The 17,662-nt window shown below is 55.3% G+C and overlaps 36 non-coding genes and 13 pseudogenes across 36 annotated transcripts; all 49 read right to left on the bottom strand.

Moving 5' to 3' along the window:
* Positions 1–138: 138 nt before the first annotated feature.
* LOC140220608 (5S ribosomal RNA) lies at positions 139–259 on the bottom strand. The gene has a single exon (XR_011896538.1). It is a non-coding gene; the product is annotated as a 5S ribosomal RNA (ribosomal RNA).
* A 243-nt stretch (positions 260–502) lies between these two features.
* On the bottom strand, positions 503–621 carry LOC140221036 (5S ribosomal RNA). Its single transcript, XR_011896926.1, has one exon. It is a non-coding gene; the product is annotated as a 5S ribosomal RNA (ribosomal RNA).
* Positions 622–864: 243 nt separating this feature from the next.
* On the bottom strand, positions 865–983 carry LOC140220568 (5S ribosomal RNA). The gene has a single exon (XR_011896517.1). It is a non-coding gene; the product is annotated as a 5S ribosomal RNA (ribosomal RNA).
* A 243-nt stretch (positions 984–1,226) lies between these two features.
* On the bottom strand, positions 1,227–1,345 carry LOC140220479 (5S ribosomal RNA). Its single transcript, XR_011896431.1, has one exon. It is a non-coding gene; the product is annotated as a 5S ribosomal RNA (ribosomal RNA).
* A 244-nt stretch (positions 1,346–1,589) lies between these two features.
* Positions 1,590–1,756, bottom strand: LOC140220632 (5S ribosomal RNA; annotated as a pseudogene).
* A 243-nt stretch (positions 1,757–1,999) lies between these two features.
* On the bottom strand, positions 2,000–2,118 carry LOC140220454 (5S ribosomal RNA). The gene has a single exon (XR_011896407.1). It is a non-coding gene; the product is annotated as a 5S ribosomal RNA (ribosomal RNA).
* A 243-nt stretch (positions 2,119–2,361) lies between these two features.
* LOC140220594 (5S ribosomal RNA) lies at positions 2,362–2,509 on the bottom strand (annotated as a pseudogene).
* A 244-nt stretch (positions 2,510–2,753) lies between these two features.
* On the bottom strand, positions 2,754–2,875 carry LOC140220556 (5S ribosomal RNA). The gene has a single exon (XR_011896508.1). It is a non-coding gene; the product is annotated as a 5S ribosomal RNA (ribosomal RNA).
* A 243-nt stretch (positions 2,876–3,118) lies between these two features.
* On the bottom strand, positions 3,119–3,266 carry LOC140220593 (5S ribosomal RNA; annotated as a pseudogene).
* Positions 3,267–3,509: 243 nt separating this feature from the next.
* On the bottom strand, positions 3,510–3,631 carry LOC140220574 (5S ribosomal RNA). Its single transcript, XR_011896519.1, has one exon. It is a non-coding gene; the product is annotated as a 5S ribosomal RNA (ribosomal RNA).
* A 243-nt stretch (positions 3,632–3,874) lies between these two features.
* On the bottom strand, positions 3,875–3,993 carry LOC140220418 (5S ribosomal RNA). Its single transcript, XR_011896371.1, has one exon. It is a non-coding gene; the product is annotated as a 5S ribosomal RNA (ribosomal RNA).
* A 243-nt stretch (positions 3,994–4,236) lies between these two features.
* LOC140220379 (5S ribosomal RNA) lies at positions 4,237–4,355 on the bottom strand. Its single transcript, XR_011896332.1, has one exon. It is a non-coding gene; the product is annotated as a 5S ribosomal RNA (ribosomal RNA).
* A 243-nt stretch (positions 4,356–4,598) lies between these two features.
* Positions 4,599–4,717, bottom strand: LOC140220547 (5S ribosomal RNA). The gene has a single exon (XR_011896499.1). It is a non-coding gene; the product is annotated as a 5S ribosomal RNA (ribosomal RNA).
* Positions 4,718–4,961: 244 nt separating this feature from the next.
* LOC140220589 (5S ribosomal RNA) lies at positions 4,962–5,080 on the bottom strand. Its single transcript, XR_011896534.1, has one exon. It is a non-coding gene; the product is annotated as a 5S ribosomal RNA (ribosomal RNA).
* Positions 5,081–5,323: 243 nt separating this feature from the next.
* LOC140220592 (5S ribosomal RNA) lies at positions 5,324–5,471 on the bottom strand (annotated as a pseudogene).
* Positions 5,472–5,714: 243 nt separating this feature from the next.
* On the bottom strand, positions 5,715–5,833 carry LOC140220453 (5S ribosomal RNA). The gene has a single exon (XR_011896406.1). It is a non-coding gene; the product is annotated as a 5S ribosomal RNA (ribosomal RNA).
* Positions 5,834–6,078: 245 nt separating this feature from the next.
* Positions 6,079–6,196, bottom strand: LOC140220647 (5S ribosomal RNA). Its single transcript, XR_011896547.1, has one exon. It is a non-coding gene; the product is annotated as a 5S ribosomal RNA (ribosomal RNA).
* A 243-nt stretch (positions 6,197–6,439) lies between these two features.
* On the bottom strand, positions 6,440–6,587 carry LOC140220591 (5S ribosomal RNA; annotated as a pseudogene).
* A 243-nt stretch (positions 6,588–6,830) lies between these two features.
* On the bottom strand, positions 6,831–6,949 carry LOC140220513 (5S ribosomal RNA). The gene has a single exon (XR_011896465.1). It is a non-coding gene; the product is annotated as a 5S ribosomal RNA (ribosomal RNA).
* Positions 6,950–7,192: 243 nt separating this feature from the next.
* LOC140220631 (5S ribosomal RNA) lies at positions 7,193–7,359 on the bottom strand (annotated as a pseudogene).
* Positions 7,360–7,603: 244 nt separating this feature from the next.
* On the bottom strand, positions 7,604–7,722 carry LOC140220450 (5S ribosomal RNA). Its single transcript, XR_011896403.1, has one exon. It is a non-coding gene; the product is annotated as a 5S ribosomal RNA (ribosomal RNA).
* Positions 7,723–7,967: 245 nt separating this feature from the next.
* Positions 7,968–8,134, bottom strand: LOC140220613 (5S ribosomal RNA; annotated as a pseudogene).
* Positions 8,135–8,283: 149 nt separating this feature from the next.
* Positions 8,284–8,402, bottom strand: LOC140220348 (5S ribosomal RNA). The gene has a single exon (XR_011896301.1). It is a non-coding gene; the product is annotated as a 5S ribosomal RNA (ribosomal RNA).
* Positions 8,403–8,644: 242 nt separating this feature from the next.
* Positions 8,645–8,763, bottom strand: LOC140220624 (5S ribosomal RNA). The gene has a single exon (XR_011896541.1). It is a non-coding gene; the product is annotated as a 5S ribosomal RNA (ribosomal RNA).
* A 43-nt stretch (positions 8,764–8,806) lies between these two features.
* Positions 8,807–8,926, bottom strand: LOC140220649 (5S ribosomal RNA). The gene has a single exon (XR_011896549.1). It is a non-coding gene; the product is annotated as a 5S ribosomal RNA (ribosomal RNA).
* A 243-nt stretch (positions 8,927–9,169) lies between these two features.
* Positions 9,170–9,336, bottom strand: LOC140220630 (5S ribosomal RNA; annotated as a pseudogene).
* A 244-nt stretch (positions 9,337–9,580) lies between these two features.
* On the bottom strand, positions 9,581–9,747 carry LOC140220612 (5S ribosomal RNA; annotated as a pseudogene).
* Positions 9,748–9,897: 150 nt separating this feature from the next.
* LOC140220512 (5S ribosomal RNA) lies at positions 9,898–10,020 on the bottom strand. Its single transcript, XR_011896464.1, has one exon. It is a non-coding gene; the product is annotated as a 5S ribosomal RNA (ribosomal RNA).
* A 241-nt stretch (positions 10,021–10,261) lies between these two features.
* On the bottom strand, positions 10,262–10,380 carry LOC140220496 (5S ribosomal RNA). Its single transcript, XR_011896448.1, has one exon. It is a non-coding gene; the product is annotated as a 5S ribosomal RNA (ribosomal RNA).
* Positions 10,381–10,423: 43 nt separating this feature from the next.
* LOC140220648 (5S ribosomal RNA) lies at positions 10,424–10,543 on the bottom strand. Its single transcript, XR_011896548.1, has one exon. It is a non-coding gene; the product is annotated as a 5S ribosomal RNA (ribosomal RNA).
* Positions 10,544–10,786: 243 nt separating this feature from the next.
* Positions 10,787–10,953, bottom strand: LOC140220629 (5S ribosomal RNA; annotated as a pseudogene).
* A 244-nt stretch (positions 10,954–11,197) lies between these two features.
* Positions 11,198–11,364, bottom strand: LOC140220610 (5S ribosomal RNA; annotated as a pseudogene).
* Positions 11,365–11,514: 150 nt separating this feature from the next.
* On the bottom strand, positions 11,515–11,633 carry LOC140221035 (5S ribosomal RNA). Its single transcript, XR_011896925.1, has one exon. It is a non-coding gene; the product is annotated as a 5S ribosomal RNA (ribosomal RNA).
* Positions 11,634–11,877: 244 nt separating this feature from the next.
* On the bottom strand, positions 11,878–11,996 carry LOC140220388 (5S ribosomal RNA). Its single transcript, XR_011896341.1, has one exon. It is a non-coding gene; the product is annotated as a 5S ribosomal RNA (ribosomal RNA).
* Positions 11,997–12,240: 244 nt separating this feature from the next.
* On the bottom strand, positions 12,241–12,407 carry LOC140220609 (5S ribosomal RNA; annotated as a pseudogene).
* Positions 12,408–12,557: 150 nt separating this feature from the next.
* On the bottom strand, positions 12,558–12,676 carry LOC140221034 (5S ribosomal RNA). Its single transcript, XR_011896924.1, has one exon. It is a non-coding gene; the product is annotated as a 5S ribosomal RNA (ribosomal RNA).
* A 244-nt stretch (positions 12,677–12,920) lies between these two features.
* Positions 12,921–13,039, bottom strand: LOC140220387 (5S ribosomal RNA). Its single transcript, XR_011896340.1, has one exon. It is a non-coding gene; the product is annotated as a 5S ribosomal RNA (ribosomal RNA).
* A 244-nt stretch (positions 13,040–13,283) lies between these two features.
* LOC140220474 (5S ribosomal RNA) lies at positions 13,284–13,402 on the bottom strand. The gene has a single exon (XR_011896426.1). It is a non-coding gene; the product is annotated as a 5S ribosomal RNA (ribosomal RNA).
* A 243-nt stretch (positions 13,403–13,645) lies between these two features.
* On the bottom strand, positions 13,646–13,764 carry LOC140221033 (5S ribosomal RNA). Its single transcript, XR_011896923.1, has one exon. It is a non-coding gene; the product is annotated as a 5S ribosomal RNA (ribosomal RNA).
* Positions 13,765–13,998: 234 nt separating this feature from the next.
* On the bottom strand, positions 13,999–14,117 carry LOC140220417 (5S ribosomal RNA). Its single transcript, XR_011896370.1, has one exon. It is a non-coding gene; the product is annotated as a 5S ribosomal RNA (ribosomal RNA).
* Positions 14,118–14,352: 235 nt separating this feature from the next.
* On the bottom strand, positions 14,353–14,471 carry LOC140220431 (5S ribosomal RNA). The gene has a single exon (XR_011896384.1). It is a non-coding gene; the product is annotated as a 5S ribosomal RNA (ribosomal RNA).
* A 244-nt stretch (positions 14,472–14,715) lies between these two features.
* Positions 14,716–14,834, bottom strand: LOC140221032 (5S ribosomal RNA). The gene has a single exon (XR_011896922.1). It is a non-coding gene; the product is annotated as a 5S ribosomal RNA (ribosomal RNA).
* Positions 14,835–15,065: 231 nt separating this feature from the next.
* Positions 15,066–15,184, bottom strand: LOC140220541 (5S ribosomal RNA). Its single transcript, XR_011896494.1, has one exon. It is a non-coding gene; the product is annotated as a 5S ribosomal RNA (ribosomal RNA).
* Positions 15,185–15,428: 244 nt separating this feature from the next.
* On the bottom strand, positions 15,429–15,547 carry LOC140220494 (5S ribosomal RNA). Its single transcript, XR_011896446.1, has one exon. It is a non-coding gene; the product is annotated as a 5S ribosomal RNA (ribosomal RNA).
* Positions 15,548–15,791: 244 nt separating this feature from the next.
* Positions 15,792–15,910, bottom strand: LOC140220475 (5S ribosomal RNA). The gene has a single exon (XR_011896427.1). It is a non-coding gene; the product is annotated as a 5S ribosomal RNA (ribosomal RNA).
* Positions 15,911–16,369: 459 nt separating this feature from the next.
* LOC140221031 (5S ribosomal RNA) lies at positions 16,370–16,488 on the bottom strand. The gene has a single exon (XR_011896921.1). It is a non-coding gene; the product is annotated as a 5S ribosomal RNA (ribosomal RNA).
* A 244-nt stretch (positions 16,489–16,732) lies between these two features.
* On the bottom strand, positions 16,733–16,851 carry LOC140220529 (5S ribosomal RNA). The gene has a single exon (XR_011896482.1). It is a non-coding gene; the product is annotated as a 5S ribosomal RNA (ribosomal RNA).
* A 243-nt stretch (positions 16,852–17,094) lies between these two features.
* Positions 17,095–17,213, bottom strand: LOC140220342 (5S ribosomal RNA). The gene has a single exon (XR_011896295.1). It is a non-coding gene; the product is annotated as a 5S ribosomal RNA (ribosomal RNA).
* Positions 17,214–17,294: 81 nt separating this feature from the next.
* On the bottom strand, positions 17,295–17,425 carry LOC140220662 (5S ribosomal RNA; annotated as a pseudogene).
* Positions 17,426–17,662: the final 237 nt, after the last annotated feature.

The following is a 17,662-nucleotide window of genomic DNA, read 5'->3' as shown; positions in this document are numbered from 1 at the left end:
TGGGCCCCGCATCCAAGGTCCTCCGTGCGGGTCGCCTCACCGTTTTATCCGTCCGACCACGAGCGCACGAGGAAAAGCCCGAAAATGTCCGAGGAATGCGGCGAAATGGAAGGACAGAAGAACCCCGAAAATGTCCGAGGAATGCGGCGAACTAGGACTTCCCAGGAGGTCACCCATCCTAGTACTAGTCTCGCCCAAGCACGCTTAACTTCGGAGTTCTGATGGGATCCGGTGCTTTAGTGCTGGTATGATCGCATCTGACATACTAGCCACTCTCCTTGCTCTTATGCCCGCACCTCGACGCGCCGCCCGAGCCGCGTGGGCCCCGCATCCAAGGTCCTCCGTGCGGGTCGCCTCACCGTTTTATCCGTCCGACCACGAGCGCACGAGGAAAAGCCCGAAAATGTCCGAGGAATGCGGCGAAATGGAAGGACAGAAGAACCCCGAAAATGTCCGAGGAATGCGGCGGACTGGGAGGACAGAAAAATAATAATGAAAAAAAGGAATGCAACACGAGGACTTCCCAGGAGGTCACCCATCCTAGTACTACTCTCGCCCAAGCACGCTTAACTTCGGAGTTCTGATGGGATCCGGTGCTTTAGTGCTGGTATGATCGCATCCGACATACTAGCCACTCTCCTTGCTCTTATTCCCGCACCTCGACGCGCCGCCCGAGCCGCGTGGGCCCCGCATCCAAGGTCCTCCGTGCGGGTCGCCTCACCGTTTTATCCGTCCGACCACGAGCGCACGAGGAAAAGCCCGAAAATGTCCGAGGAATGCGGCGAAATGGAAGGACAGAAGAACCCCGAAAATGTCCGAGGAATGCGGCGGACTGGGAGGACAGAAAAATAATAATAAAAAAAAGGAATGCAACACGAGGACTTCCCAGGAGGTCACCCATCCTAGTACTACTCTCGGCCAATCACGCTTAACTTCGGAGTTCTGATGGGATCCGGTGCTTTAGTGCTGGTATGATCGCATCCGACATACTAGCCACTCTCCTTGCTCTTATGCCCGCACCTCGACGCGCCGCCCGAGCCGTGTGGGCCCCGCATCCAAGGTCCTCCGTGCGGGTCGCCTCACCGTTTTATCCATCCGACCACGAGCGCACGAGGAAAAGCCCGAAAATGTCCGAGGAATGCGGCGAAATGGAAGGACAGAAGAACCCCGAAAATGTCCGAGGAATGCGGCGAACTGGGAGGACAGAAAAATAATAAAAAAAAAAAGGAATGCAACACGAGGACTTCCCAGGAGGTCACCCGTCCTAGTACTACTCTCGCCCAAGCACGCTTAACTTCGGAGTTCTGATGGGATCCAGTGCTTTAGTGCTGGTATGATCGCATCCGACATACTGGCCACTCTCCTTGCACTTACGCCCGCACCTCGACGCGCCGCCCGAGCCGCGTGGGCCCCGCATCCAAGGTCCTCCGTGCGGGTCGCCTCACCGTTTTATCCGTCCGACCACGAGCGCACGAGGAAAAGCCCGAAAATGTCCGAGGAATGCGGCGAAATGGAAGGACAGAAGAACCCCGAAAATGTCCGAGGAATGCGGCGAACTGGGAGGACAGAAAAATAATAATAAAAAAAAAGGAATGCAACACGAGGACTTCCCAGGAGGTCACCCATCCTAGTACTACTCTCGCCCAAGCACGCTTAACTTAGGAGGTCACCTATCCTAGTACTACTCTCGCCCAAGCACGCTTAACTTCGGAGTTCTGATGGGATCCGGTGCTTTAGTGCTGGTATGATCGCATCCGACATACTAGCCACTCTCCTTGCTCTTATGCCCGCACCTCGACGCGCCGCCCGAGCCGCGTGGGCCCCGCATCCAAGGTCCTCCGTGCGGGTCGCCTCACCGTTTTATCCGTCCGACCACGAGCGCACGAGGAAAAGCCCGAAAATGTCCGAGGAATGCGGCGAAATGGAAGGAGAGAAGAACCCCGAAAATGTCCGAGGAATGCGGCGAACTGGGAGGACAGAAAAATAATAATAAAAAAAAGGAATGCAACACGAGGACTTCCCAGGAGGTCACCCATCCTAGTACTACTCTCACCCAAGCACGCTTAACTTCGGAGTTCTAATGGGATCCGGTGCTTTAGTGCTGGTATGATCGCATCCGACATACTAGCCACTCTCCTTGCTCTTATGCCCGCACCTCGACGCGCCGCCCGAGCCGCGTGGGCCCCGCATCCAAGGTCCTCCGTGCGGGTCGCCTCACCGTTTTATCCGTCCGACCACGAGCGCACGAGGAAAAGTCCGAAAATGTCCGAGGAATGCGGCGAAATGGAAGGACAGAAGAACCCCGAAAATGTCCGAGGAATGCGGCGAACTGGGAGGACAGAAAAATAATAATAAAAAAAAGGAATGCAACACGAGGACTTCCCAGGAGGTCACCCATCCTAGTACTACTCTCGCCCAAGCACGCTTAACTTCGCTACTCTCGCCCAAGCACGCTTAACTTCGGAGTTCTGATGGGATCCGGTGCTTTAGTGCTGGTATGATCGCATCCGACATACTAGCCACTCTCCTTGCTCTTATGCCCGCACCTCGACGCGCCGCCCGAGCCGCGTGGGCCCCGCATCCAAGGTCCTCCGTGCGGGTCGCCTCACCGTTTTATCCGTCCGACCACGAGCGCACGAGGAAAAGCTCGAAAATGTCCGAGGAATGCGGTGAAATGGAAGGACAGAAGAACCCCGAAAATGTTCGAGGAATGCGGCGAACTGGGAGGACAGAAAAATAATAATAAAAAAAAAGGAATGCAACACGAGGACTTCCCAGGAGGAGGTCACCCATCCTAGTACTACTCTCGCCCAAGCACGCTTAACTTCGGAGTTCTGATGGGATCCGGTGCTTTAGTGCTGGTATGATCGCATCCGACACACTAGCCACTCTCCTTGCTCTTATGCCCGCACCTCGACGCGCCGCCCGAGCCGCGTGGGCCCCGCATCCAAGGTCCTCCGTGCGGGTCGCCTCACCGTTTTATCCGTCCGACCACGAGCGCACGAGGAAAAGCCCGAAAATGTCCGAGGAATGCGGCGAAATGGAAGGACAGAAGAACCCCGAAAATGTCCGAGGAATGTGGCGAACTGGGAGGACAGAAAAATAATAATAAAAAAAAGGAATGCAACACGAGGACTTCCCAGGAGGTCACCCATCCTAGTACTACTCTCGCCCAAGCACGCTTAACTTCGCTACTCTCGCCCAAGCACGCTTAACTTCGGAGTTCTGATGGGATCCGGTGCTTTAGTGCTGGTATGATCGCATCCGACATACTAGCCACTCTCCTTGCTCTTATGCCCGCACCTCGACGCGCCGCCCGAGCCGCGTGGGCCCCGCATCCAAGGTCCTCCGTGCGGGTCGCCTCACCGTTTTATCCGTCCGACCACGAGCGCACGAGGAAAAGCTCGAAAATGTCCGAGGAATGCGGTGAAATGGAAGGACAGAAGAACCCCGAAAATGTTCGAGGAATGCGGCGAACTGGGAGGACAGAAAAATAATAATAAAAAAAAGGAATGCAACACGAGGACTTCCCAGGAGGAGGTCACCCATCCTAGTACTACTCTCGCCCAAGCACTATTAACTTCGGAGTTCTGATGGGATCCGGTGCTTTAGTGCTGGTATGATCGCATCCGACATACTAGCCACTCTCCTTGCTCTTATGCCCGCACCTCGACGCGCCGCCCGAGCCGCGTGGGCCCCGCATCCAAGGTCCTCCGTGCGGGTCGCCTCACCGTTTTATCCGTCCGACCACGAGCGCACGAGGAAAAGCCCGAAAATGTCCGAGGAATGCGGCGAAATGGAAGGACAGAAGAACCCCGAAAATGTCCGAGGAATGCGGCGGACTGGGAGGACAGAAACATAATAATAAAAAAAAGGAATGCAACACGAGGACTTCCCAGGAGGTCACCCATCCTAGTACTACTCTCACCCAAGCACGCTTAACTTCGGAGTTCTGATGGGATCCGGTGCTTTAGTGCTGGTATGATCGCATCCGACATACTAGCCACTCTCCTTGCTCTTATGCCCGCACCTCGACGCGCCGCCCGAGCCGCGTGGGCCCCGCATCCAAGGTCCTCCGTGCGGGTCGCCTCACCGTTTTATCCGTCCGACCACGAGCGCACGAGGAAAAGCCCGAAAATGTCCGAGGAATGCGGCGAAATGGAAGGACAGAAGAACCTCGAAAATGTCCGAGGAATGCGGCGGACTGGGAGGACAGAAAAATAATAATAAAAAAAAGGAATGCAACACGAGGACTTCCTAGGAGGTCACCCATCCTAGTACTACTCTCGCCCAAGCACGCTTAACTTCGGAGTTCTGATGGGATCCGGTGCTTTAGTGCTGGTATGATCGCATCCGACATACTAGCCACTCTCCTTGCTCTTATTCCCGCACCTCGACGCGCCGCCCGAGCCGCGTGGGCCCCGCATCCAAGGTCCTCCGTGCGGGTCGCCTCACCGTTTTATCCGTCCGACCACGAGCGCACGAGGAAAACCCCGAAAATGTCCGAGGAATGCGGCGAAATGGAAGGACAGAAGAACCCCGAAAATGTCCGAGGAATGCGGCGGACTGGGAGGACAGAAAAATAATAATAAAAAAAAGGAATGCAACACGAGGACTTCCCAGGAGGTCACCCATCCTAATACTACTCTCGCCCAAGCACGCTTAACTTCGGAGTTCTGATGGGATCCGGTGCTTTAGTGCTCGTATGATCGCATCCGACATACTAGCCACTCTCCTTGCTCTTATGCCCGCACCTCGACGCGCCGCCCGAGCCGCGTGGGCCCCGCATCCAAGGTCCTCCGTGCGGGTCGCCTCACCGTTTTATCCGTCCGACCACGAGCGCACGAGGAAAAGCCCGAAAATGTCCGAGGAATGCGGTGAAATGGAAGGACAGAAGAACCCCGAAAATGTCCGAGGAATGCGGCGAACTGGGAGGACAGAAAAATAATAATAATAAAAAAGGAATGCAACACGAGGACTTCCCAGGAGGTCACCCATCCTAGTACTACTCTCACCCAAGCACGCTTAACTTTGGGGTTCTGATGGGATCCGGTGCTTTAGTGCTGGTATGATCACATCCGACATACTAGCCACTCTCCTTGCTCTTATGCCCGCACCTCGACGCGCCGGCCGAGCCGCGTGGGCCCCGCATCCAAGGTCCTCCGTGCGGGTCGCCTCACCGTTTTATCCGTCCGACCACGAGCGCACGAGGAAAAGCCCGAAAATGTCCGAGGAATGCGGCGAAATGGAAGGACAGAAGAACCCCGAAAATGTCCGAGGAATGCGGCGAACTGGGAGGACAGAAAAATAATAATAAAAAAAAGGAATGCAACACGAGGACTTCCCAGGAGGTCACCCATCCTAGTACTACTCTCGCCCAAGCACGCTTAACTTCGCTACTCTCGCCCAAGCACGCTTAACTTCGGAGTTCTGATGGGATCCGGTGCTTTAGTGCTGGTATGATCGCATCCGACATACTAGCCACTCTCCTTGCTCTTATGCCCGCACCTCGACGCGCCGCCCGAGCCGCGTGGGCCCCGCATCCAAGGTCCTCCGTGCGGGTCGCCTCACCGTTTTATCCGTCCGACCACGAGCGCACGAGGAAAAGCCCGAAAATGTCCGAGGAATGCGGCGAAATGGAAGGACAGAAGAACCCCGAAAATGTCCGAGGAATGCGGCGGATTGGGAGGACAGAAACATAATAATAAAAAAAAGGAATGCAACACGAGGACTTCCCAGGAGGTCACCCATCCTAGTACTACTCTCGCCCAAGAACGCTTAACTTCGGAGTTCTGATGGGATCCGGTGCTTTAGTGCTGGTATGATCGCATCCGACATACTAGCCACTCTCCTTGCTCTTATGCCCGCACCTCGACGCGCCGCCCGAGCCGCGTGGGCCCCGCATCCAAGGTCCTCCGTGCGGGTCGCCTCACCCTTTTATCCGTCCGACCACGAGCGCACGAGGAAAAGCCCGAAAATGTCCGAGGAATGCGGCGAAATGGAAAGACAGAAGAACCCCGAAAATGTCCGAGGAATGCGGCGAACTGGGAGGACAGAAAAATAATAATAAAAAAAAAAGGAATGCAACACGAGGACTTCCCAGGAGGTCACCCATCCTAGTACTACTCTTGCCCAAGCACGCTTAACTTCGAATTCTGATGGAATCCAGTGCTTTAGTGCTGGTATGATCGCATCCGACATACTAGCCACTCTCCTTGCTCTTATGCCCGCACCTCGACGCGCCGCCCGAGCCGCGTGGGCCCCGCATCCAAGGTCCTCCGTGCGGGTCGACTCACCGTTTTATCCGTCCGACCACGAGCGCACGAGGAAAAGCCCGAAAATGTCCGAGGAATGCGGCGAAATGGAAGGACAGAAGAACCCCGAAAATGTCCGAGGAATGCGGCGAACTGGGAGGACAGAAAAATAATAATAAAAAAAAGGAATGCAACACGAGGACTTCCCAGGAGGTCACCCATCCTAGTACTACTCTCGCCCAAGCACGCTTAACTTCGCTACTCTCGCCCAAGCACGCTTAACTTCGGAGTTCTGATGGGATCCGGTGCTTTAGTGCTGGTATGATCGCATCCGACATACTAGCCACTCTCCTTGCTCTTATGCCCGCACCTCGACGCGCCGCCCGAGCCGCGTGGGCCCCGCATCCAAGGTCCTCCGTGCGGGTCGCCTCACCATTTTATCCGTCCGACCACGAGCGCACGAGGAAAAGCCCGAAAATGTCCGAGGAATGCGGCGAAATGGAAGGACAGAAGAACCCCGAAAATGTCCGAGGAATGCGGCGGATTGGGAGGACAGAAACATAATAATAAAAAAAAGGAATGCAACACGAGGACTTCCCAGGAGGTCACCCATCCTAGTACTACTCTCGCCCAAGAACGCTTAACTTCGGAGTTCTGATGGGATCCAGTGCTTTAGTGCTGGTATGATCGCATCCGACATACTAGCCACTCTCCTTGCTCTTATGCCCGCACCTCGACGCGCCGCCCGAGCCGCGTGGGCCCCGCATCCAAGGTCCTCCGTGCGGGTCGCCTCACCGTTTTATCCGTCCGACCACGAGCGCACGAGGAAAAGCCCGAAAATGTCCGAGGAATGCGGCGAAATGGAAGGACAGAAGAACCCCGAAAATGTCCGAGGAATGCGGCGAACTGGGAGGACAGAAAAATAATAATAAAAAAAAGGAATGCAACACGAGGACTTCCCAGGAGGTCACCCATCCTAGTACTACTCTCGCCCAAGCACGCTTAACTTAGGAGGTCACCTATCCTAGTACTACTCTCGCCCAAGCACGCTTAACTTCGGAGTTCTGATGGGATCCGGTGCTTTAGTGCTGGTATGATCGCATCCGACATACTAGCCACTCTCCTTGCTCTTATGCCCGCACCTCGACGCGCCGCCCGAGCCGCGTGGGCCCCGCATCCAAGGTCCTCCGTGCGGGTCGCCTCACCGTTTTATCCGTCCGACCACGAGCGCACGAGGAAAAGCCCGAAAATGTACGAGGAATGCGGCGAAATGGAAGGACAGAAGAACCCCGAAAATGTCCGAGGAATGCGGCGAACTGGGAGGACAGAAAAATAATAATAAAAAAAAAGGAATGCTACACGAGGACTTCCCAGGAGGTCACCCATCCTAGTACTACTCTCGCCCAAGCACGCTTAACTTCGGAGTTCTGATGGGATCCGGTGCTTTAGTGCTGGTATGATCGCATCCAACATACTAGCCACTCTCCTTGCTCTTATGCCCGCACCTCGACGCGCCGCCCCGAGCCGCGTGGGCCCCGCATCCAAGGTCCTCCGTGCGGGTCGCCTCACCGTTTTATCCGTCCGACCACGAGCGCACGAGGAAAAGCCCGAAAATGTCCGAGGAATGCGGCGAAATGGAAGGACAGAAGAACCCCGAAAATGTCCGAGGAATGCGGCGAACTGGGAGGACAGAAAAATAATAATAAAAAAAAAGGAATGCAACACGAGGACTTCCCAGGAGGTCACCCATCCTAGTACTACTCTCGCCCAAGCACGCTTAACTTAGGAGGTCACCCATCCTAGTACTACTCTCGCCCAAGCACGCTTAACTTCGGAGTTCTGATGGGATCCGGTGCTTTAGTGCTGGTATGATCGCATCCGACATACTAGCCACTCTCCTTGCTCTTATGCCCGCACCTCGACGCCCGAAAATGTCCGAGGAATGCGGCGAAATGGAAGGACAGAAGAACCCCGAAAATGTCCGAGGAATGCGGCGAACTGGGAGGACAGAAAAATAATAAAAAAAAAAGGAATGCAACACGAGGACTTCCCAGTAGGTCACCCATCCTAGTACTACTCTCGCCCAAGCACGCTTAACTTCGGAGTTCTGATGGGATCCGGTGCTTTAGTGCTGGTATGATCGCATTCAACATACTAGCCACTCTCCTTGCTCTTATGCCCGCACCTCGACGCGCCGCCCGAGCCGCGTGGGCCCCGCATCCAAGGTCCTCCGTGCGGGTCGCCTCACCGTTTTATCCGTCCGACCACGAGCGCACAAGGAAAAGCCCGAAAATGTCCGAGGAATGCGGCGAAATGGAAGGACAGAAGAACCCCGAAAATGTCCGAGGAATGCGGCGAACTGGGAGGACAGGAAATTAATAAAAAAAAAAGGAATGCAACAAGAGGACTTCCAAGGAGGTCACCCATCCTAGTACTACTCTCGCCCAAGCACGCTTAACTTCGGAGTTCTGATAGAATCCGGTGCTTTAGTGCTGGTATGATCGCATCCGACATACTAGCCACTCTCCTTGCTCTTATGCCCGCACCTCGACGCGCCGCCCGAGCGAGGACTTCCCAGGAGGTCACCCATCGTAGTACTACTCTCGCCCAAGCACGCTTAACTTCGGAGTTCTGATGGGATCCGGTGCTTTAGTGCTGGTATGATCGCATCCGACATACTAGCCACTCTCCTTGCTCTTATGCCCGCACCTCGACGCGCCGCCCGAGCCGCGTGGGCCCCGCATCCAAGGTCCTCCGTGCGGGTCGCCTCACCGTTTTATCCGTCCGACCACGAGCGCACGAGGAAAAGCCCGAAAATGTCCGAGGAATGCGGCGAAATGGAAGGACAGAAGAACCCCGAAAATGTCCGAGGAATGCGGCGAACTGGGAGGACAGAAAAATAATAATAAAAAAAAGGAATGCAACACGAGGACTTCCCAGGAGGTCACCCATCCTAGTACTACTCTCGCCCAAGCACGCTTAACTTAGGAGGTCACCTATCCTAGTACTACTCTCGCCCAAGCACGCTTAACTTCGGAGTTCTGATGGGATCCGGTGCTTTAGTGCTGGTATGATCGCATCCGACATACTAGCCACTCTCCTTGCTCTTATGCCCGCACCTCGACGCGCCGCCCGAGCCGCGTGGGCCCCGCATCCAAGGTCCTCCGTGCGGGTCGCCTCACCGTTTTATCCGTCCGACCACGAGCGCACGAGGAAAAGCCCGAAAATGTCCGAGGAATGCGGCGAAATGGAAGGACAGAAGAACCCCGAAAATGTCCGAGGAATGCGGCGAACTGGGAGGACAGAAAAATAATAATAAAAAAAAAGGAATGCAACACGAGGACTTCCCAGGAGGTCACCCATCCTAGTACTACTCTCGCCCAAGCACGCTTAACTTAGGAGGTCACCCATCCTAGTACTACTCTCGCCCAAGCACGCTTAACTTCGGAGTTCTGATGGGATCCGGTGCTTTAGTGCTGGTATGATCGCATCCGACATACTAGCCACTCTCCTTGCTCTTATGCCCGCACCTCGACGCCCGAAAATGTCCGAGGAATGCGGCGAAATGGAAGGACAGAAGAACCCCGAAAATGTCCGAGGAATGCGGCGAACTGGGAGGACAGAAAAATAATAACAAAAAAAAGGAATGCAACACGAGGACTTCCCAGGAGGTCACCCATCCTAGTACTACTCTCGCCCAAGCACGCTTGCTTAACTTCGGAGTTCTGATGGGATCCGGTGCTTTAGTGCTGGTATGATCGCATTCGACATACTAGCCACTCTCCTTGCTCTTATGCCCGCACCTCGACGCGCCGCCCGAGCCGCGTGGGCCCCGCATCCAAGGTCCTCCGTGCGGGTCGCCTCACCGTTTTATCCGTCCGACCACGAGCGCACAAGGAAAAGCCCGAAAATGTCCGAGGAATGCGGCGAAATGGAAGGACAGAAGAACCCCGAAAATGTCCGAGGAATGCGGCGAACTGGGAGGACAGGAAATTAATAAAAAAAAAGGAATGCAACAAGAGGACTTCCCAGGAGGTCACCCATCCTAGTACTACTCTCGCCCAAGCACGCTTAACTTCGGAGTTCTGATGGGATCCGGTGCTTTAGTGCTGGTATGATCGCATCCGACATACTAGCCACTCTCCTTGCTCTTATGCCCGCACCTCGACGCGCCGCCCGAGCGAGGACTTCCCAGGAGGTCACCCATCGTAGTACTACTCTCGCCCAAGCACGCTTAACTTCGGAGTTCTGATGGGATCCGGTGCTTTAGTGCTGGTATGATCGCATCCGACATACTAGCCACTCTCCTTGCTCTTATGCCCGCACCTCGACGCGCCGCCCGAGCCGCGTGGGCCCCGCATCCAAGGTCCTCCGTGCGGGTCGCCTCACCGTTTTATCCGTCCGACCACGAGCGCACGAGGAAAAGCCCGAAAATGTCCGAGGAATGCGGCGAAATGGAAGGACAGAAGAACCCCGAAAATGTCCGAGGAATGCGGCGAACTGGGAGGACAGAAAAATAATAATAAAAAAAAGGAATGCAACACGAGGACTTCCCAGGAGGTCACCCATCCTAGTACTACTCTCGCCCAAGCACGCTTAACTTAGGAGGTCACCTATCCTAGTACTACTCTCGCCCAAGCACGCTTAACTTCGGAGTTCTGATGGGATCCGGTGCTTTAGTGCTGGTATGATCGCATCCGACATACTAGCCACTCTCCTTGCTCTTATGCCCGCACCTCGACGCGCCGCCCGAGCCGCGTGGGCCCCGCATCCAAGGTCCTCCGTGCGGGTCGCCTCACCGTTTTATCCGTCCGACCACGAGCGCACGAGGAAAAGCCCGAAAATGTCCGAGGAATGCGGCGAAATGGAAGGACAGAAGAACCCCGAAAATGTCCGAGGAATGCGGCGAACTGGGAGGACAGAAAAATAATAATAAAAAAAAAGGAATGCAACACGAGGACTTCCCAGGAGGTCACCCATCCTAGTACTACTCTCGCCCAAGCACGCTTAACTTAGGAGGTCACCCATCCTAGTACTACTCTCGCCCAAGCACGCTTAACTTCGGAGTTCTGATGGGATCCGGTGCTTTAGTGCTGGTATGATCGCATCCGACATACTAGCCACTCTCCTTGCTCTTATGCCCGCACCTCGACGCCCGAAAATGTCCGAGGAATGCGGCGAAATGGAAGGACAGAAGAACCCCGAAAATGTCCGAGGAATGCGGCGAACTGGGAGGACAGAAAAATAATAACAAAAAAATGGAATGCAACACGAGGACTTCCCAGGAGGTCACCCATCCTAGTACTACTCTCGCCCAAGCACGCTTAACTTCGGAGTTCTGATGGGATCCGGTGCTTTAGTGCTGGTATGATCGCATCCGACATACTAGCCACTCTCCTTGCTCTTATGCCCGCACCTCGACGCGCCGCCCGAGCCGCGTGGGCCCCGCATCCAAGGTCCTCCGTGCGGGTCGCCTCACCGTTTTATCCGTCCGACCACGAGCGCACGAGGAAAAGCCCGAAAATGTCCGAGGAATGCGGCGAAATGGAAGGACAGAAGAACCCCGAAAATGTCCGAGGAATGCGGCGAACTGGGAGGACAGAAAAATAATAATAAAAAAAAAGGAATGCAACGCGAGGATTTCCCAGGAGGTCACCCATCCTAGTACTACTCTCGCCCAAGCACGCTTAACTTCGGAGTTCTGATGGGATCCGGTGCTTTAGTGCTGGTATGATCGCATCCGACATACTAGCCACTCTCCTTGCTCTTATGCCCGCACCTCGACGCGCCGCCCGAGCCGCGTGGGCCCCGCATCCAAGGTCCTCCGTGCGGGTCGCCTCACCGTTTTATCCGTCCGACCACGAGCGCACGAGGAAAAGCCCGAAAATGTCCGAGGAATGCGGCGAAATGGAAGGACACAAGAACCCCGAAAATGTCCGAGGAATGCGGCGGACTGGGAGGACAGAAAAATAATAATAAAAAAAAAGGAATGCAACACGAGGACTTCCCAGGAGGTCACCCATCCTAGTACTACTCTCGCCCAAGCACGCTTAACTTAGGAGGTCACCCATCCTAGTACTACTCTCGCCCAAGCACGCTTAACTTCGGAGTTCTGATGGGATCCGGTGCTTTAGTGCTGGTATGATCGCATCCGACATACTAGCCACTCTCCTTGCTCTTATGCCCGCACCTCGACGCCCGAAAATGTCCGAGGAATGCGGCGAAATGGAAGGACAGAAGAACCCCGAAAATGTCCGAGGAATGCGGCGAACTGGGAGGACAGAAAAATAATAACAAAAAAATGGAATGCAACACGAGGACTTCCCAGGAGGTCACCCATCCTAGTACTACTCTCGCCCAAGCACGCTTAACTTCGGAGTTCTGATGGGATCCGGTGCTTTAGTGCTGGTATGATCGCATCCGACATACTAGCCACTCTCCTTGCTCTTATGCCCGCACCTCGACGCGCCGCCCGAGCCGCGTGGGCCCCGCATCCAAGGTCCTCCGTGCGGGTCGCCTCACCGTTTTATCCGTCCGACCACGAGCGCACGAGGAAAAGCCCGAAAATGTCCGAGGAATGCGGCGAAATGGAAGGACAGAAGAACCCCGAAAATGTCCGAGGAATGCGGCGAACTGGGAGGACAGAAAAATAATAATAAAAAAAAAGGAATGCAACGCGAGGATTTCCCAGGAGGTCACCCATCCTAGTACTACTCTCGCCCAAGCACGCTTAACTTCGGAGTTCTGATGGGATCCGGTGCTTTAGTGCTGGTATGATCGCATCCGACATACTAGCCACTCTCCTTGCTCTTATGCCCGCACCTCGACGCGCCGCCCGAGCCGCGTGGGCCCCGCATCCAAGGTCCTCCGTGCGGGTCGCCTCACCGTTTTATCCGTCCGACCACGAGCGCACGAGGAAAAGCCCGAAAATGTCCGAGGAATGCGGCGAAATGGAAGGACACAAGAACCCCGAAAATGTCCGAGGAATGCGGCGGACTGGGAGGACAGAAAAATAATAATAAAAAAAAAGGAATGCAACACGAGGACTTCCCAGGAGGTCACCCATCCTAGTACTACTCTCGCCCAAGCACGCCTAACTTCGGAGTTCTGATGGGATCCGGTGCTTTAGTGCTGGTATGATCGCATCCGACATACTAGCCACTCTCCTTGCTCTTATGCCCGCACCTCGACGCGCCGCCCGAGCCGCGTGGGCCCCGCATCCAAGGTCCTCCGTGCGGGTCGCCTCACCGTTTTATCCGTCCGACCACGAGCGCACGAGGAAAAGCCCGAAAATGTCTGAGGAATGCGGCGAAATGGAAGGACAGAAGAACCCCGAAAATGTCCGAGGAATGCGGCGGACTGGGAGGACAGAAACATAAAAATAAAAAAAAGGAATGCAACACGAGGACTTCCCAGGAGGTCACCCATCCTAGTACTACTCTCGCCCAAGCACGCTTAACTTCGGAGTTCTGATGGGATCCGGTGCTTTAGTGCTGGTATGATCGCATCCGACATACTAGCCACTCTCCTTGCTCTTATGCCCGCACCTCGACGCGCCGCGTGGGCCCCGCATCCAAGGTCCTCCGTGCGGGTCGCCTCACCGTTTTATCCGTCCGACCACGAGCGCACGAGGAAAAGCCCGAAAATCTCCGAGGAATGCGGCGAAATGGAAGGACAGAAGAACCCCGAAAATGTCCGAGGAATGCGGCGAACTGGGAGGACAGAAAAATAATAATAAAAAAAAGGAATGCAACACGAGGACTTCCCAGGAGGTCACCCATCCTAGTACTACTCTCACCCAAGCACGCTTAACTTCGGAGTTCTGATGGGATCCGGTGCTTTAGTGCTGGTATGATCGCATCCGACATACTAGCCACTCTCCTTGCTCTTATGCCCGCACCTCGACGCGCCGCGTGGGCCCCGCATCCAAGGTCCTCCGTGCGGGTCGCCTCACCGTTTTATCCGTCCGACCACGAGCGCACGAGGAAAAGCCCGAAAATGTCCGAGGAATGCGGCGAAATGGAAGGACAGAAGAACCCCGAAAATGTCCGAGTAATGCGGCGAACTGGGAGGACAGAAAAATAATAATAAAAAAAAAGGAATGCAACACGAGGACTTCCCAGGAGGTCACCCATCCTAGTACTACTCTCGCCCAAGCACGCTTAACTTCGAAGTTCTGATGGGATCCGGTGCTTTAGTGCTGGTATGATCGCATCCGACATACTAGCCACTCTCCTTGCTCTTATGCCCGCACCTCGACGCGCCGCCCGAGCCGCGTCGGCCCCGCATCCAAGGTCCTCCGTGCGGGTCGCCTCACCGTTTTATCCGTCCGACCACGAGCGCACGAGGAAAAGCCCGAAAATGTCCGAGGAATGCGGCGAAATGGAAGGACAGAAGAACCCCGAAAATGTCCGAGGAATGCGGCGAACTGGGAGGACAGAAAAATAATAATAAAAAAAAAGGAATGCAACACGAGGACTTCCCAGGAGGTCACCCATCCTAGTACTACTCTCGCCCAAGCACGCTTAACTTCGGAGTTCTGATGGGATCCGGTGCTTTAGTGCTGGTATGATCGCATCCGACATACTAGCCACTCTCCTTGCTCTTATGCCCGCACCTCGACGCGCCGCCCGAGCCGCGTGGGCCCCGCATCCATGGTCGCCTCACCGTTTTATCCGTCCGACCACGAGCGCACGAGGAAAAGCCCGAAAATGTCCGAGGAATGCGGCGAAATGGAAGGACAGAAGAACCCCGAAAATGTCCGAGGAATGCGGCGAACTGGGAGGACAGAAAAATAATAATAAAAAAAAAGGAATGCAACACGAGGACTTCCCAGGAGGTCACCCATCCTAGTACTACTCTCGCCCAAGCACGCTTAACTTCGGAGTTCTGATGGGATTCGGTGCTTTAGTGCTAGTATGATCGCATCCGACATACTAGCCACTCTCCTTGCTCTTATGCCCGCACCTCGACGCGCCGCCCGAGCCGCGTGGGCCCCGCATCCAAGGTACTCCGTGCGGGTCGCCTCACCGTTTTATCCGTCCGACCACGAGCGCACGAGGAAAAGCCCGAAAATGTCCGAGGAATGCGGCGAAATGGAAGGACAGAAGAACCCCGAAAATGTCCGAGGAATGCGGCGAACTGGGAGGACAGAAAAATAATAATAAAAAAAAAGGAATGCAACACGAGGACTTCCCAGGAGGTCACCCATCCTAGTACTACTCTCGCCCAAGCACGCTTAACTTCGGAGTTCTGATGGGATCCGGTGCTTTAGTGCTGGTACGATCGCATCTGACATACTAGCCACTCTCCTTGCTCTTATTCCCGCACCTCGACGCGCCGCCCGAGCCGCGTGGGCCCCGCATCCAAGGTCCTCCGTGCGGGTCGCCTCACCGTTTTATCCGTCCGACCACGAGCGCACGAGGAAAAGCCCGAAAATGTCCGAGGAATGCGGCGAAATGGAAGGACAGAAGAACCCCGAAAATGTCCGAGGAATGCGGCGAACTGGGAGGACAGAAAAATAATAATAAAAAAAAAGGAACGCAACACGAGGACTTCCCAGGAGGTCACCCATCCTAGTACTACTCTCGCCCAAGCACGCTTAACTTCGGAGTTCTAATGGGATCCAGTGCTTTAGTGCTGGTATGATCGCATCCGACATACTAGCTACTCTCCTTGCTCTTATGCCCGCACCTCGACACGCCGCCCGAGCCGCGTGGGCCCCGCCTCCAAGGTCCTCCGTGCGGGTCGCCTCACCGTTTTATCCGTCCGACCACGAGCGCACGAGGAAAAGCCCGAAAATGTCCGAGGAATGCGGCGAAAGAGGAGTTCTAATGGGATCCGGTGCTTTAGTGCTGGTATGATCGCATCCGACATACTAGCCACTCTCCTTGCTCTTATGCCCGCACCTCGACACGCCGCCCGAGCCGCGTGGGCCCCGCCTCCAAGGTCCTCCGTGCGGGTCGCCTCACCGTTTTATCCGTCCGACCACGAGCGCACGAGGAAAAGCCCGAAAATGTCCGAGGAATGCGGCGAAATGGAAGGACAGAAGAACCCCGAAAATGTCCGAGGAATGCGGCGAACTGGGAGGACAGAAAAATAATAATAAAAAAAAAGGAATGCAACACGAGGACTTCCCAGGAGGTCACCCATCCTAGTACTACTCTCGCCCAAGCACGCTTAACTTCGGAGTTCTGATGGGATCCGGTGCTTTAGTGCTGGTATGATCGCATCCGACATACCAGCCACTCTCCTTGCTCTTATGCCCGCACCTCGACGCGCCGCCCGAGCCGCGTGGGCCCCGCATCCAAGGTCCTCTGTGCGGGTCGCCTCACCGTTTTATCCGTCCGACCACGAGCGCACGAGGAAAAGCCCGAAAATGTCCGAGGAATGCGGCGAAATGGAAGGACAGAAGAACCCCGAAAATGTCCGAGGAATGCGGCGAACTGGGAGGACAGAAAAATAATAATAAAAAAAAAGGAATGCAACACGAGGACTTCCCAGGAGGTCACCCATCCTAGTTCTACTCTCGCCCAAGCACGCTTAACTTCGGAGTTCTGATGGGATCCGGTGCTTTAGTGCTGGTATGATCGCATCCGACATACTAGCCACTCTCCTTGCTCTTATGCCCGCACCTCGACGCGCCGCCCGAGCCGCGTGGGCCCCGCATCCAAGGTCCTCCGTGCGGGTCGCCTCACCGTTTTATCCGTCCGACCACGAGCGCACGAGGAAAAGCCCGAAAATGTCCGAGGAATGCGGCGAAATGGAAGGACAGAAGAACCCGAAAATGTCCGAGGAATGCGGCGAACTGGGAGGTCAGAAAAATAATAATAAAAAAAAAGGAATGCAACACGAGGACTTCCCAGGAGGTCACCCATCCTAGTACTACTCTCGCCCAAGCACGCTTAACTTCGGAGTTCTGATGGGATCCGGTGCTTTAGTGCTGGTATGATCGCATTCGACATACTAGCCACTCTCCTTGCTCTTATGCCCGCACCTCGACGCGCCGCCCGAGCCGCGTGGGCCCCGCATCCAAGGTCCTCCGTGCAACACGAGGACTTCCCAGGAGGTCACCCATCCTAGAGTAGATCCTAGTACTACTATCGCCCAAGCACGCTTAACTTCGGAGTTCTGATGGGATCCGGTGCTTTAGTGCTGGTATGATCGCATCCGACATACTAGCCACTCTCCTTGCTCTTATGCCCGCACCTCGACGCGCCGCCCGAGCCGCGTGGGCCCCGCATCCAAGGTCCTCCGTGCGGGTCGCCTCACCGTTTTATCCGTCCGACCACGAGCGCACGAGGAAAAGCCCGAAAATGTCCGAGGAATGCGGCGAAATGGAAGGACAGAATAACCCCGAAAATGTCCGAGGAATGCGGCGAACTGGGAGGACAGAAAAATAATAATAA

The sequence above is a fragment of the Setaria viridis genome, chromosome 8 (assembly GCF_005286985.2).
Source record: "Setaria viridis chromosome 8, Setaria_viridis_v4.0, whole genome shotgun sequence".
Taxonomy (NCBI): domain Eukaryota; kingdom Viridiplantae; phylum Streptophyta; class Magnoliopsida; order Poales; family Poaceae; genus Setaria; species Setaria viridis.
Note: the sequence above shows the minus strand (reverse complement) of the source record. Positions and strands in the feature narration are given on the sequence as shown.